Raw genomic sequence first — 15,044 nt, 5'->3', positions numbered from 1 at the left:
TTTAAAATACCCACAAACAAGCGTTTCAAAGAGATTTCAGCCGCGAGCGAAACTATGCCCCACCTCAAAACAACCCCACAGTTCTGAGTGGCAGGCATCTGGGCCAATCAGAGCTCCAGCTAGCCGCTGTACTCCAGCCAACGGGAGACACTGAACGGGAAAAGGGGGTGGGCGGGGAAGGCGCTGTCCAGAGCTGGTTCTGAAAGGGGCGGTTGGAGTTGACGGTTTGGCAGCGGGCGGGTGCCCGGCCGGACAGGTGGCAGCGCGAGCGGAGCCGCACTGAGCTCTGGGCCGCCGGCTGGGAGACTACGCGGCGCTCTCCGGGGGGCGGCATCGAGGCGCGCAGGGCGGGGAGACCTGCCCCGAGCCTTGCCGGGCCCGTCCGGCCGCTCTCTCGCCCCCTCGCAAGAAACTCGCGGATCTAGTCACCTTCCAGCCGCCTGCCCCCTCATGACCCAGAGTCACCGAGATAGGCCCGCCGCCCCGCGCATCTACCCTGCCGGAGAGAGGGGAAGGCGGGCGGGAAAGTGCCGGGAAATCGCACGAGGTGCTTTGGTAACGGGATGCCTCCCTGGCAAATAGCCATCGAGCGAGCCCTCAGGTAAAACCTCATCCGCATCCCGGGTGGCCTCTTGGGGAAGCCAGGAGCTACATGGTCCTGGTAGCCTCTTCAAAATCATCGCTGCCGCACAAGGGAGCGCTGCAGGGGAAACAGATTCTCCACCTGCAACTCACACCCCTGTCCTGCTTGGCTAGTGATGGTGCCAAGTGCATCTGGACCTTCCCCTTTGCAGAAGGAGGTCTGCAACCGCTATGCAAGGGCACTGTACTGGGCCAGCGTCTAAGAAGCCATCACTTGAAACAATTGACCTCACCATCTGCCCGGTATCTACACTCCCAGTCCTGATCAACCCCCTCCCTGTCAAACTTCAGGACACCGAACAGAAAGCATTGACAAAATCCTCTTGGTCATACAGGAGAGCCACGGGGAAGGACATAGCTGAAAGTCACTGCCAGACCCAGCCACTGTAGGCCTCTTCCCCCTAAGGATATATACACACCAGCCCCCAAGAAATAGGGAGGCAGCTGGGAGCGGCCACCAGGGACAGCTGACTCATGTCTCCTCACAGTGATAACCATGAGCCTTCCTCCGTGGGGAGAGAAAGCAACATATTTTCCCAAAATAGGTGGGAAGAGGAAACTTGGCAACGATAGTGAAAGAGGTTTTCCTGACTGTGACAGGAAAAGCTAGATGCAGGAAGTGTCATGGGTACCAAATTTATGGCCCTGAAAAATACGCAATGGACCATGAAATCAGACCTTCCCTGTGTAATCTAGCTATTGAAGGGGAGAGGAGGAGCAGGGTGGGAAACACACTGGCTCCAGCTGTGAGTTCTGTCCAGTCTGGGAAGGGTTGGGACTTACTCTTCCCCTGCACAGCTGCTCTCACAGGGGAGAAATCAGATCCACCTCTGGATACCTTCCCTTGCTGCAGGAAGCTCTGAACTGGGCAGAAGCCCTGGAGTTTCCTGTAGCCTCAGGAGGTTCACAGAGGTGGGTCTGATCTCCCCTGTGCTTCTGGAAGCTCCCCAGTTGGGGGGCTCCTAGCAGCTAGTCCTGGCTGGGCTTGAGAGGGACAAGACTTGCTCTTCTCCTGCAGGGCCACACTCAAGGAGAGATCAGACCCACCTCTGGGTACCTGCTCTGGAAGCATCCCCAGAGCTTCCTGCAGCAGCCAGAAACTGTTGGAGGTGGGTCTGATCTCCCATGCTGTTGGGAGCACCCTGTAAATGTCAACATTTGAAAATGTGAAATTGACTAAATTTCAAATCCTATGGCCATGAAATTGACCAGAATGGATTGTGAATTCGGTAGGGTCCTCATCATGGGACAAGGAAAAGTTGGGAGGGTTTGCAAGTTAATAGTTCTGAGCTTCTGACAGTTTTTTCTTATCTGTTTGTCTTGTCTGCTTAGGGAAGACCTGTGTTTGTAGAGTGCCTAGCACAACAGGACCCACACCTGGCCAGGACTCTTTGGCACTACCAGAATAAATGACTCTTCCCAGGACTTGTTCTAGAGGCAGGTGAAAAGGGCAGTTGTCCTGGAACCCATCTTCCAGGGGGTGCCAGACTGCTGTGCTGTTCAGCTTTTTTTGCTCTGCTGTGGTTGGTCAGTCACTCGGGATGGGTGAGAGAGGGGTTTCTGCCCTGGCAGGTGGACTCATCTTGCTAGGCCTATCTGTATCCTCCAATAAATTGGACATGGAATCCTGTTGTCCCACCTCAGAAGTGGCCTGAATTAGTGAAATCACAGTAGATAACCACAAACCACTTCTCAGACGGCACTCAAGTTTGTGATAGCCTATTGCTCCTTCATTTCCAGAGCCATCCCTGTCCTACAAAAGTCATCTTGTAGCACAGCACCTGTTGCATAATATTACCAAAATACCAGTTCTGTGAAAATACTCATTGTGCATAACCTACAAAGAGGCTGACCTCAGCCAAGAACTGGATGAAAGGCAGCTGGCTGAATTCTACCAGCCTGACATGATGTTTGTGGCGAGAAGGAAGCTCCTTGAAGGACTGTCTCAATGGCATCTGCTCTCAGATCATTTAGCTAATATTCACATGTTTCATACTATTACTGGATATCTAACCAGCTAAGAAAACTGCATTCACACCTGAATGATCTGGCGTTAACAATGCAGTTTGTTCCAAACACAGCAGCTGAACTACTCTGCAACAGAACTCATATAATGTACCCCAATATTGCATTCTCTTTCATTGAATAACTGGCCAAGTTACAAGGTTTTGTGCTCACCTTGCCTGAGTTGCCTGACAGAATGTTTCACTCTTACCTCTCAAGTCCCCCATATTTTACAGTACATTCAGCTTGGGCCGTTTAGCATCCCTGTTCCACAACGCAAAGACAAGCAGTGCTCCACAGCAGATTCCCATGAGAATACCTATTAGCTTAGGGAAAGCATGCATTTCTAGGACTCAGGAAGCCACATATTCCAAGATCATCTCTTCCATATTCATTGCTGTTTATTAGCAAATAGTAGCTATTTTTAGGGACAGTTAAGTTTGCAGCAGGACACCTCAAAGCCTTAAAAGCATGGAAATTAAGGGGGAATACATGCATTCCTTTCTGCTTTCATATTGCTTACAGCATTATGAAAATGAACTTCTCCATAAGGCTTTCACTTACATTCCCAATAGCAATTACTTGACAATGATCTAATATGCTTTTATCAATGATATGAAGAGGAGATCAGCACATCACATACCTTTTCATACGTTGCTCTGTTTTAATACTGCTGAGGTCACTTTTAAGTTATTGTATTGGAGTCTCCCTAGGCTACAGAGGTATTTGGTGAGGAAGTCTGCGCCTCAAAATTCAATATGTTTGCCTTGGCATACTTGTTTTCCATTATGGCTAAAAAGAATTAATTATTTTAGCTATCCACTACTTTCCTAAGGAAATAGCAGATGAGATGGAAGAACATAACCAAAATACAGCTCTCAGAATAAAAAAAGAAGTACAAAGAAAAGGGACAATCAAGTAAAAAATGTTGCCAGAAGGGGTGATTTTTAAAACTTGTTCTTATCAACTCTTCCGTCAACCTACCATGAAAAACCTAAATAGTGCTCAAAGCTCAGCTTTTTCTTTTTACCCTTTCAGTATGACTTACAAATCGAAGGTTTAAAAGCTCCCATTAAAACAACTCCCTAATGTAGCCTTAACTATGGTGCACCCAATATGCATAACCCACTTGTACAATTATCCATTCAGTGAAAGTTTAGCAAAAGTAACTAAGAAAATACATCTCAGGAAAAAGTAGAAGAAGCCTAACCAGCCACCCTGTTAGTCAAAATAATATTCATGTATCAACAAATCAGGACCCAAAGCTATATACAAAGCAAAAATCAGTTCCTAAGAAGCTAGCAAGCTGTCAGGAACAGTATCCCTGATGAGGCCACAGCACGCCTGGTGGCTGAGCTTTGAGACTTTGTCCTCACCCACAACCATTTCAGTTTTGGGGACAACTTATACTTTCAAGACAGCGGCACTGTTATGGGTACCCGCATGGCCCCACAGTATGCCAACATTTTTATGGCTGACTTAGAACAACGTTTCCTCAGCTCTCATCCCCTACTGCCTCTCCTCTACTTCCGCTACATTGATGACATCTTCATCATATGAACCCACGGGAAGGAGGCCCTTGAAGAATTCGACCTTGATTTCAACAATTTCCACCCCACCATCAACCTCAGCCTAGATCAATCCACACAAGAGATCCACTTCCTGGACACTACAGTGCAAATAAGTGATGGTCACATAAACACCATCCTATACCAGAAACCTACTGTCCGTTACACGTACCTACATGCCTCCAGCTTCCATCCAGGACACATCACACAATCCATTGTCTACAGCCAAGCCCTAAGATACAACCAAATTTGCTCCAATCCCTCAGACAGAGACAAACACCTACAAGATCTTTATCAAGCATTCTTAAAACTACAATACCCACCTGGGGAAGTGAGGAAACAGATGAGAGCGAGGTGGGTACCCAGAAATCACCTACTACAGGACAGGTCCAACAAGGAAAATAAGAGAACACCACTGGCCATCACGTACAGCCCTCAGCTAAAACCTCTCCAGAGCATTATCAACGATCTACAACCTATCCTGGAAAACGACCCCTCACTCTCACAGACCTTGGGAGGCAGGCCAGTCCTCGCTTACAGACAACTGCACAACCTGAAGCAAATACTCACCAACAACTACAGTCCACACCACAGAAACACCAACCCAGCAAGCAATCCCTGTAGCAAACCTCGTTGCCTACTCTGTCCCCATATCTACTCTGGCGACACCATCAGATGACCCAACCACATCAGCCACACCATCAAGGGCTCATTCACCTGCACTAATGTTATATATGTCATCATGTGCCAGCAATGCCCCTCTGCCATGTACATTGGCCAAACTGGACAATCCCTACGTAACAGAATAAATGGACACACATTGGATATCAGGAATGGTAACATACAAAAGCCAGTAGCCAGCACAGTCAACTTGTGGAACTCCTTACCTGAGGAGGTTGTGAAGGCTAGGACTATAACAATGTTTAAAAGGGGACTGGATAAATTCATGGTGGCTAAGTCCATAAATGGCTATTAGCCAGGATGGGTAAGAATGGTGTCCCTAGCCTCTGTTCGTCAGAGGATGAAGATGGATGGCAGGAGAGAGCTCACTTGATCATTGCCTGTTAGGTTCACTCCCTCTGGGGCACCTGGCATTGGCCACTGTTGGTAGACAGATACTGGGCTAGATGGACCTTTGGTCTGACCCGGTACGGCCTTTCTTATGTTCTTATGTTCTTAGGTGAAAACTTCAGTCTCCCTGGACATTCTGTAACAGATTTAAAAGTCACTATTCTTAAACAAAAAAACTTCAGAAACAGATTTCAAAGAGAAACAGCAGAACTAAAATTCATTTGAAAATTTAACACCATTAATTTAGGCTTGAATAGGGACAGGGAGTGGCTGGCTCATTACAGAAGCAGCTTTGCCTTTCCTGGGATTGACACCTCCTCATCTATTATTGGGAATGGACTACATCTACCCTGATCGAATTGGCCCTGTCAACACTGGTTCTCCACTTGTTCTCCACTTCTCTTCATGTGTCATTATATAATGCCTGCATCTGTAACTTTCACTCCATGCATCTGAAGAAGTGAAGTTTTTTTACCCACAAAAGCTTATGCCCAAATAAACCTGTTAGTCTTTAAGGTGCCACCGGACTTCTTGTTGTTTTTGTGGATACAGACTAACACGGCTATCCCCTGATACTTGAGAAGCTAGCATAGGCGGCAGGTTTTTTTTTTGGTGGGGGTGGCCCAAAAACCCCCCCCCCCAAAATATAAATATATATATAAAGCTATAGTGTCAGTGCATTACAAGGGGATTACAATTAAAAAGTCAAAGTCAAAAGAAGTGCAGCACTACTTTATTATATCAATATATATTATGTTATTTTGTGTTGCACTTGTTGTGATGAAATAAATTTTTCTTTCTCTGTGTGGGTGCCTCAGCCTCCCCTGCCTGCAAGAAGATGCCAACTGTGTTGGGGACAAAGAGAGAGAGCCTCCTTGTCCTCAAGAGGAGAGGAGGAGAGAGGGGAGGAGGAGGGGGGGAGCTGGGGAAATGGGGAGAGAGAGAAGACCCAAGACTTGGTGGGCCCCCCCCCCCCAGACCTGACTGTGACAGAGGGTTTCTTTTGTGTACTAACAACAACTGTTTAAACTGTGTCTCATTCCATGATCATCATAGACTCATAGACTTTAAGAGACCATATTGACCTCCTGCACAATACAGCCCACAGAATCTCACCCACCCCACTCTGTAACAAACCTCTAACCTATGTCTTAGTTATTGAAATCCTCAAATCGTGGTTTAAAGACCTCAAGGTGCAGAGAATCCCCCAAGTGACCAGTGCCCCCCCACGCGCTGCAGAGGAAGGCAAAACCTCTCCAGGACCTCTGCTCTGCCCTGAAGAAAAGAAAATTCCTTCCCCCCCCATATATGTGATCAAGTTAAACCTCAGCATGTGGGCAAGACTCACCAGCCAGCACCCAAGAAGAAAAGAATTCTCAGTCTCATCTCTCAGATCATCATCATTTTTTATTTACCTGCCAAACCTTTACTGTTACTGTGCTGTCATCTGACTGATCTGACATGGAGTTTGGGGTGGGGGGTGCCCAGGTTGCCCCAGGACCCGACCGCTGGGGGCACGTGCATGAGAAAGTGCATGATGGAAGGGGCAAGCTGAATGCTCTGAGGTCAGAGCTGAGGAGGTTGCCTGGAGACAGTATGCTCTGAGAGAGAGAGAGGAGAGAGAGCCCCCCCTGTGACTGGCTTTGTTTTGTTCCATTTCCACAGCATCCCCCCCCACCACACTTCACACCCCACTTCATGAACACAGGCACTGACACTCCCTCCCTCCCCCCTTCTCTTCTTCCAGGCAGAGGCCAGGCAATCTCTCTCTTTTCTCTCTTTTTTCCCAACACCCTTTTTGCAACCTGCAGGGGAAACTGAAAAGGGAAAGCTGAAAAACAAAGAAGCCTTGAAGCTTGAGGATTTGAGTTGTTCAAATCTGGAAGGCAGGGGGGGGGGAGAGGGGGGGGGGGGCATGGGGGGCATGGCAGCAGCAACTGTCCAGACATGCTGGTCTGAGTGGCACAGTAAGCAGTTTGGGGGTTGGAGAAGGGGTAGGGGGTTCCGGGGGACAAGGGTCAAGGGACAAGGAGCAGGGGGGGTTGGATGGGGCAGAGGTTCGGAGGGGCAGTCAGGGGACAGGCAGCAATTGGATAGGCATGGGAGTCCAGGAGGTTTATCAGGGGACAGGTAGGGGTGGGGTCCTGGGGAAGTTGGGTGGAGTCTCAGGAGGGGGCTGTTGGGGACAAGGAGAAGGGAGGCTTAGATAGGGGCTGGGGTCCCAAGGGGCAGTTAGGGGAAGGGGTCTCGGGAGGGGGTAATCGGGGGACAAGGACCAGTGGTGCTTAGATAGGGGGTGGGGGTCCTGAGGGGCAATTGGGGCAGGGGTCTGGGGAGGGGGCAATCAGCGGCCAGGGGCTGGGATTCAAAGGGCTCTGGGCTGCTGGCAGCCGCGGGGAGCCCTGAGTCCTTTAAATCCCAGCCGCGGCTGGGAGTCAGAGGGCTCTGCGCCAATTGCTGCCTGTCCCCTGACTGCCCCTCCGAACCTCTGCCCCATCCAACCCCCCCTGCTCCTTGTCCCTTGACTGCCCCCCGGAACCCCCTACCCCTTCTCCAACCCCCAAACTGCTTACTGTGCCACTCAGACCAGCGTGTCTGGCTCCATGCAGCTCCGGACAGTTGCTGCCATGCTCCCCCATGGAGCCCACAGCCCTCTTCCACCCCCAGCACCTGCCTTCCAGATTTGAACACCTCAAAATTCAGGAGTGCTCAAGCTCCGTTTGGGCAGCTTTTACTTCATTTCTCCCAAATCAAATATACTGATCCACTGTAACTTGCTGTAGAAAAAGTAGGATAAAATTGAGCAAGAAATGCTTATTAGCACTGGAATTGCTACTTTCAACAGCCATTGCCTTTTTGTTTGTTTGAAAGGAAGACAGTGATATTGCATTGGCAAATTCCCCATAGAAAGAAAGAGTGGAACAAAAGAATAATAAAGGCTCCTCAGCTTTTCCTCATTTATGGAGGACAGTCTTATAATATGCACCAAGATATCCTCCAATCACACAAGCTGAAAATTGTTCCACTTTACTGCAGCTCTGTAAGCATATGGGAATCAATCCTGTCTGTGTTTTGTGCACATCCAAAATTCTGGCTGAATGACCCACCCTGGGAGCGAGTTACCAGTGACCCAGGGCTGGGGCGGAAGGAGGTGTGGGGGGGGGCACTGGTGTGGGGAGCCCAGGGCTAGGGCAGCAGCAGGGTGGAGGGAGGGCACTGGTGGGGAGGAAAGGGGGAAGCCCAGCGCTGGGGTGACAGGGGGTGTGTGTGGGTGGGGGGAGAGCCCAGGACTGGGGCAGCAGGAGGGTACAGGGGGGAGCCCAGGGCTGGGAAGGGGGACAGCAAAAAACCTAGAGCTGGCCCTGCCCACAACCCCCAGCTGTGTCCTTGTGTGTGTCTGTCTCCATCATCCCTGGCTGTGTCTGTCTGTCCCACAACCCCCTGGCTGTGTCCGTGTGTGTGTCTGTCCCACAGCCCCCCCCCCCAGCTGTGTGTGTGTGTGTCTGGCTGCCCCCAGAGCTCACCGGCTGTGTCTGTCTGACAGTGACAGACCCTGCTGCTGCTCTGCCCAGCGCTGAGAGCCGCTGCCTGTGGCTCCCTCCCCCTCCCTGCTGTGGAGGCGTGGCCAGACAGCTCCGGCACCGCCCCCGGCAGCTCCCATTGGCTGGGGTTCCCGGCCAATGGGCTGTGAGCCAAGTCAGCCCCGGAGCCTCTCCGGGGCTGGGGAGAGCTGCCGCTGAGGTAAGAGCGCCCACATTGCTGGCGCAGGGACCCCCGGAGCACAGGGCCTGGGGCCCAAACATTGGTGGAGCTGGGCCCACCCTTGGGATTATTGGTGGGGCCTGGGCCCCACGGGCCCATAGAACTCGCTGCCTATGGAAGCTAGATAACTCTCTTCCTCTTTGCCTATTTCTAAACCTTCCCAGTGGATGGGGGCTTACAAATAGTTTTTAATTCTAATCAAAAGGAAAAAAATAAGTTGCCTCAGGAAGTTCGTCTACTTACTGAGTACCTGAACAGAATGTAATCTGAGTTTCTCTACTCCTCCAGGATACACTCCATTTTTCTTTCTTCCAGAAAAAATGTCATTTCTTAGACCCTTAGGATCCAGTTACTTACAAACTTAGCAGATAAAGCCTTTCCCTTCCAAAGCAACCAGTACTGTACTAGCTGCTGCCTCTTTTTATTTCCTGTTTACCTCTTTGCTAGTCTTTCCAGCTGGAGCATTTCTCTCAGGTGTTATGGGGTAAAGCAGCCTGCCATCCATGTAGGACTGTGTGTCAGAGTCAGATCATTAACTCCTTCCTCCCCTGCCACAGTGTGTGGTTTGTACATTCTTCCATACAGTCTCTTTCCCTTTACAACAAGCCTCTGGGCATGTCTGATGAATACGATATCCCACCTCTTCCAGGAGAAGAAATCTGCACTGCAGTGAGCCAGTCCAACTCTATGATATATCCCGAAAGAATAGTACTGAAGGGAAAAATACCACTTTAGAAGGATGCTGGACTCTTCAATAACATTAACCACTGAAGAGGGGCATGGTCAGTGATCAAGGATTGAAAACATCTTAGAAAAGACTGCCACTAATTGGAAGCCCTGAGCCTTTTCAGAGGGGAGGAGTGTTTTCCCTAGTGGCACTACTTTTGCTCTCAGGGGGCTAGATGTTTGAGGATTCAACCTTGGGTTGGCTGGGTAGGAAGCTCTAAACACATCTTTCATTATCTTCAAAGACACTGAAATAGTCACAGTAGATTTGGGATTTCTTTCTTTTTCCATGGTTGTTTAACCTCATAAATTATTGTCCAGTTTCTCTCATGACCACAAAGGTTTCCTGCCACTTACCCTAATAGAGTTGACTCTATGGGAACTCAGGGCCGCCCAGGGGGGGAGACAAGTGGGGCAATTTGCCCCAGGCCCCCATGAGAGTTTTTTGGGGCCCCTGGAGCAGGGTCCTTTACTCGCTCCAGGGGCCCCAGAAAACTCTCATGGGGCCCGGGCCCCCGGAGCTTCTTCTGCTCCGGGTCTTCGGCGGCAATTCAGCGGTGGGTGGTCCTTCCGCTCCAGGGTGGAAGGACCCCCCGCCGCCGAAGTGCCAGGTCTTTGGCGGCAATTCGGCTGTGGGGAGCCCCCGCCGTGGGTCTTCAGGGCACTTCGGCTGTGGGTTCCAGAGCAGAAGGATCCCCTGCCTCCGAATTACTGCCAAAGTGGGAGCCCCCCTTCGCTGAAGACCCCAGCCCCCCTGAATTCTCTGGGCAGCCCTGTGGAAGCTTTGTGTGAAAAAAGGGCAGGATAACTGGGAATTTAGAATTCTTTCAGAAAAAAGTAGATACATTTAAATTCTCATTTACAATCTTTTGTTTTCTTTGAATCACTGAATTCTCCCTTCTTTCATGGTTTCAGTGAAGAGTTAGGTATCTCTGTAGTTACCTGAATTATAACAGTTTCTCTAGGTGTGAAAAGCCCTAAGAAAATGATTAAATTATTTATTCTCAACTTTGTCATAATCTTATAGTAACAAAGAAATTCAATTAATCCTGTATTAAGAAAAGAACACGTTTAAAATTCAAGGTTAAATGTTTATGTAAGATTGAGTTATAGCACAGAGCTATATAAGGACTATTTACTATAAAGTCATATTTTATGACTATTTTAGAATAGGCAACAATTAAAACCCAGTCATCTGATGTCCTTCGCTGCTCTTTCTAGTCTTTATTTTCATTCCTGTAATACAGTGCACAAACAATACAGAATTTATCAAATATGTAGTATTTTATAGAGTGGAAGAATAATTGTTTCTGTTTATACTTATAACTCTATTTGTATTTTTAGAAATCAGAGAATTTTTTTAAGTCTTAGGAAGCTTGAATTGTATGATAGCAGTGGTCCTCTTCTCTAAGGGTTGAAGTTTAGCTCTTCATCCCATTCTATCCCATTCCATGGTTGAAGGAGGCCTGTTTGGCAGCAAAAGTGGTGTGGTTTTGCTACATGTGGTGAAAGAGGTACAGCATATGGAGAGTCTATGGCGGGAGTCAATTTCTATTGCCTGTTGAGGAACAGATCTCTACAAATGCTTTCTGCATTGCATTACATAGCATAGTGTTATGGGAAGATGTGGAGCAGGTTAGCAGACAGGGAAGAGATTATATGGTCCATTAGCCAAAATATCCTCAGGAGATGGAGTGCAAAAAAAAAAAAAGGTGAAATACTTGTGATAGAGCTTAAATCAGGGGTTCCCAAACTTGGTTTGTGGCTTGTTCAGGATAAGCCCCTGGTGGGCTGTGAGACGCTGTGTTTACCTAAGTGTCCGCAGGTACGGCCACCCGCAGCTCCCAGTGGCCAGGAATGGCAAACCACGGCCACTGGGAGTTCCACCAGCTTACCCTGAACAAGCTGCGAACCAAGTTTGGGAACCCCAGATTTAAAGAAATCATTGCTTACCTTTTAAACTAATATTATATTATTAATTATTATTATTATTATTATTTTAGGCTTTTTAGCCAAGATTTTAAGAAACATCAGTCTTTAGGTACCCAACTTGGGACACTTTAATAGGTCTGATTATCCACTCTCTTGAAAAGCAGGCTGCTTTCAGATATTTTGTGTCCGCCATCCAAAAATTGAGGCACCCAGAATCACTAATCACTTTTGAAAATGTGTCTTTCACAATAATTATATTCTCTGCCATGGTGTGTATTCTTTTCTATGGAGTCCTTTCAACAGTGTTCTTTATATGAATATTTTCAGGCCTTTTTTATATAAAGGTTTTTTTAATCTTACGCTGTATTTCACATCAATGAGTTGCATCAGCTTCTTATCCAGCAACTAGCTATCCATGCATCTATCTATTTAGCTTGCCAGTTCACCCAAATGTCTAATATATCAAGTAATTTTGAATATCTTTGCTGTATACCTTCTTTTACTGAACTATAGAAGCTTTAGCCAAAATATAGATGAGCCTATATTCTCAAGGCAATTTTAAAAGAAATCCATATATGTTAGTAAGAAAGGGTCATATTTTACCCTGCTTCCTGCCCACTTACTCACCTACCCTCACACACACACACACACACAGAAATCTAGAAGGGCACCACAGACCAGGAAACATATAAATTCACCTTGTAGAGTTTACCATAGCTCAGTGGTTTGAGCATTGGCTTACTAAATCCAGGGTTACGAGCTCAATCCTTGAGGAGACCATTCAGGGAACTGGGGTAAAAATCTGTCTGGGGATTGGTCCTACTTTGAGCAGGGGGTTAGACTAGATGACCTCCTGAGGTCTCTTCCAACCTTAATATTCTATTATCTTAACCTTCGGATATCAGGGGCTTGAGAACTACAGGGGTGCAGTCTTCTAGTCCAGGCTGTGAGACGCTTTGTTTACCCGAGCATCTGCTTGCAGCTCCCACTGGCTGCAGTTCGCCGTTCCTGGCCACTGTGGGCTGCAAGCGGCCATACATGCAGATGCTCAGGTAAACAAAGTGTCTCGCAGCCTGCCGGGGCTTACGCTGAACAAACCGTGAACCAAGTTTGGGAACTTCTGTTCTAGTCCAATGCATCTAAGGGAGTTACTCAAAAGAAAAGATCCAGTCCTTCAGGGAAAGGCAAGTGCTGGCCTCTCCATATTGTTCTTATGGCCTTCCCTCAGCCTGCCGGCATGGCTCCTTGTTACACTCATCATCCATGCTGTGCTTTTGGTCTGTTTTTTGATTTTTGAACTTTCTCTGTCCATCTTGTGTGTGTATGACAATTGGTGTTGCCCACTCTCCCATAAATATTAGGTATGGTGATTTTGGCCCCTACTGCAGGAGTTCTCACCCCTACATCTACCCTACATCCCCTATCCAGCAGTTAATGCTATTCTCCAGTCCTCCCATCAGTTCTGGCCCAACCCAGCCCTTCCATCAATTCTGTCCCCCCATCAGCTCAGCCCACCCCCTCAGCCCTGCCCCCCCCCTCAGATCAGGGCTCCCACCATCAGTTCAGCCCACCCCATTATTTTTCTTGCCCTTCCGTTCAGCCCTCCCAGCCCCACCTCCATCAGTTCAGCCCCCACCATCAATTCAAACCACCCACCCCCATCAGTTGCCATCTTCCCAGTTCAGCTCCCCTAAACAGTTGTTCCTCCTGGTGTTCTTCATCCCTCCATCTCATGCCAGAGGCTGCAGTGGAGTCTCCTATCCCCTTTGCAAGCTGGGTGGGAAGATCCAAGGGTTCTTCACCCCCTCCACCCTTTTGCCCCTGTCAGGGGCGGTTCCAGGCACCAGCGCAGCAAGCGCATGCTTGGAGCGGCAAGTCGCGGGGGTCGGCCTGCCGGTTGCTGTGAGGGCAGCAGTCAGGCTGCCTTCAGTGGCATTTCTGCGGGAGGTCCGCTGGTGTCGAATGCGCGGGACCGGCAGATCACCCACTGAACCACCGCCGAATCCGCGTGACCGGCAGACCTCCCGCAGAAACGCTGCCGAAGGCTGCCTGACTGCCATGCTTGGGGCAGCAAAAAACATAGAGCCACCCCTGTCCATGCTAGGTGTTGCAGTAGGGATGGGGGAGGAGCAGAGGCACCCTCTTGTTGTGCTCACAGAAGAGACAGAGTTAGCCAACTTGCACTGGGCTGCTGGGCTCTTTTCCCCCTTCCCTACTGCAAGAACAGCATGTGGAGAGGAGAGATTCTGCTGGCTTGGGGCTGGGGCTTATGATGTCATCACAAGACAAGCTCCAGAGCCCTCTGAAATCCTTTCACTCACCAAAAAAAATCATAATATTACTGCATTTAAATGCATGAACTTTGATACTGACATCTGTTGGATAACAGCCACCTCTTGGAGAAGGGAATACCATATAGAAAGGTTGCTCACTACATCTGACCATATCAAGCACTAGTAGAGGGGCTTTCACAAGGTGCCAGAAAACAGAGAGCATGATGTAATAGATTTGGTGTTCCTCTCTTTCATACATCACCAGAGCCAGATCTGCCCAGTGTGCTTCCTTCCACTTGCAGAAATGGAGCATTGTATACCAATGTAAGTTAAAATATTGGATGAAGAAAATATGTACCAGTTGATTTACTAAAAGTCAATGGCCATATTCATGCCAAATGTAACTCAACTGATTTTAGTGGAGTTATACCCAGGATAAATTTTACTTTAGTACTTAAGCAATATTGCACAGTCAGACACAGATTTCTTTTGTTGTTATTATTACTTGTTTTTAAGTGATGTGGGTTTGGTTGAAACACCTTCCTAAAAAACTGTGAATAACATTTACTTGCAAGATGCCAGTAAAAATGCATTGGTTTGAACAAATACTGTAACTACTAATTTAGAAAATGTTTTCAACTGTGAACATATACTGAGTGAATAAAAATATATAGACGTAAAATGCATTGCACTATTTTTGTTTGAAAAAAATGCCTTCAGTAAAGAGCAATTGAAGTTTGAAAATATGCGCCTTGAGGGGAAATGTGTTAATTTCCATAAAATATACAGTACAGTATGTATCAGTTCCTTAGCAATATTATGAATTCAGTGAAATTTTGTTCTTCATTTAGTTAGTAAGATCAACCAAGTAAAAGGAATTGCATGCTGCAGTTACTACATATAAAATATGTGTGGGATGAAGTCCTAATTATAAAACAATTATCATAAATGTAAGATATTTCACTCACATTTGGGAAATAATTAATATAAAACACAGTAGGCCTGCTGCACAAGGTGCAGGATTTCTACCAATTCAAAATAAATACAAAATCAGTGAAAACTGCTA

The 15,044-nt window shown here is 47.8% G+C and overlaps 1 protein-coding gene and 1 long non-coding RNA gene across 5 annotated transcripts in view; one reads left to right on the top strand and one right to left on the bottom strand.

Moving 5' to 3' along the window:
• The window catches only part of CADM2 (cell adhesion molecule 2), a 1,013,511-nt gene extending 1,013,288 nt beyond the window's left edge, over positions 1 to 223 (bottom strand). For 3 of the 4 annotated variants that reach the window (XM_039483428.1, XM_039483451.1, XM_039483441.1), the window contains exon 1: positions 64 to 223. The gene's annotated coding sequence lies outside the window, so the exon portion shown is untranslated. Of the gene's footprint in view, positions 1 to 14 lie in introns of all 4 variants that reach the window. The other variant, XM_039483430.1, reaches the window with a different exon arrangement.
• On the top strand, positions 187 to 2,267 carry LOC120369801. Its single transcript, XR_005583443.1, has 2 exons — positions 187 to 601; positions 1,975 to 2,267. It is a non-coding gene; the product is annotated as an uncharacterized LOC120369801 (long non-coding RNA).
• The last annotated feature ends 12,777 nt before the right edge of the window (positions 2,268 to 15,044 follow it).

The sequence above is a fragment of the Mauremys reevesii genome, linkage group 1, assembly GCF_016161935.1.
Source record: "Mauremys reevesii isolate NIE-2019 linkage group 1, ASM1616193v1, whole genome shotgun sequence".
NCBI lineage: Eukaryota > Metazoa > Chordata > Testudines > Geoemydidae > Mauremys > Mauremys reevesii.
This window is presented reverse-complemented; position numbering and strand designations above follow the sequence as displayed.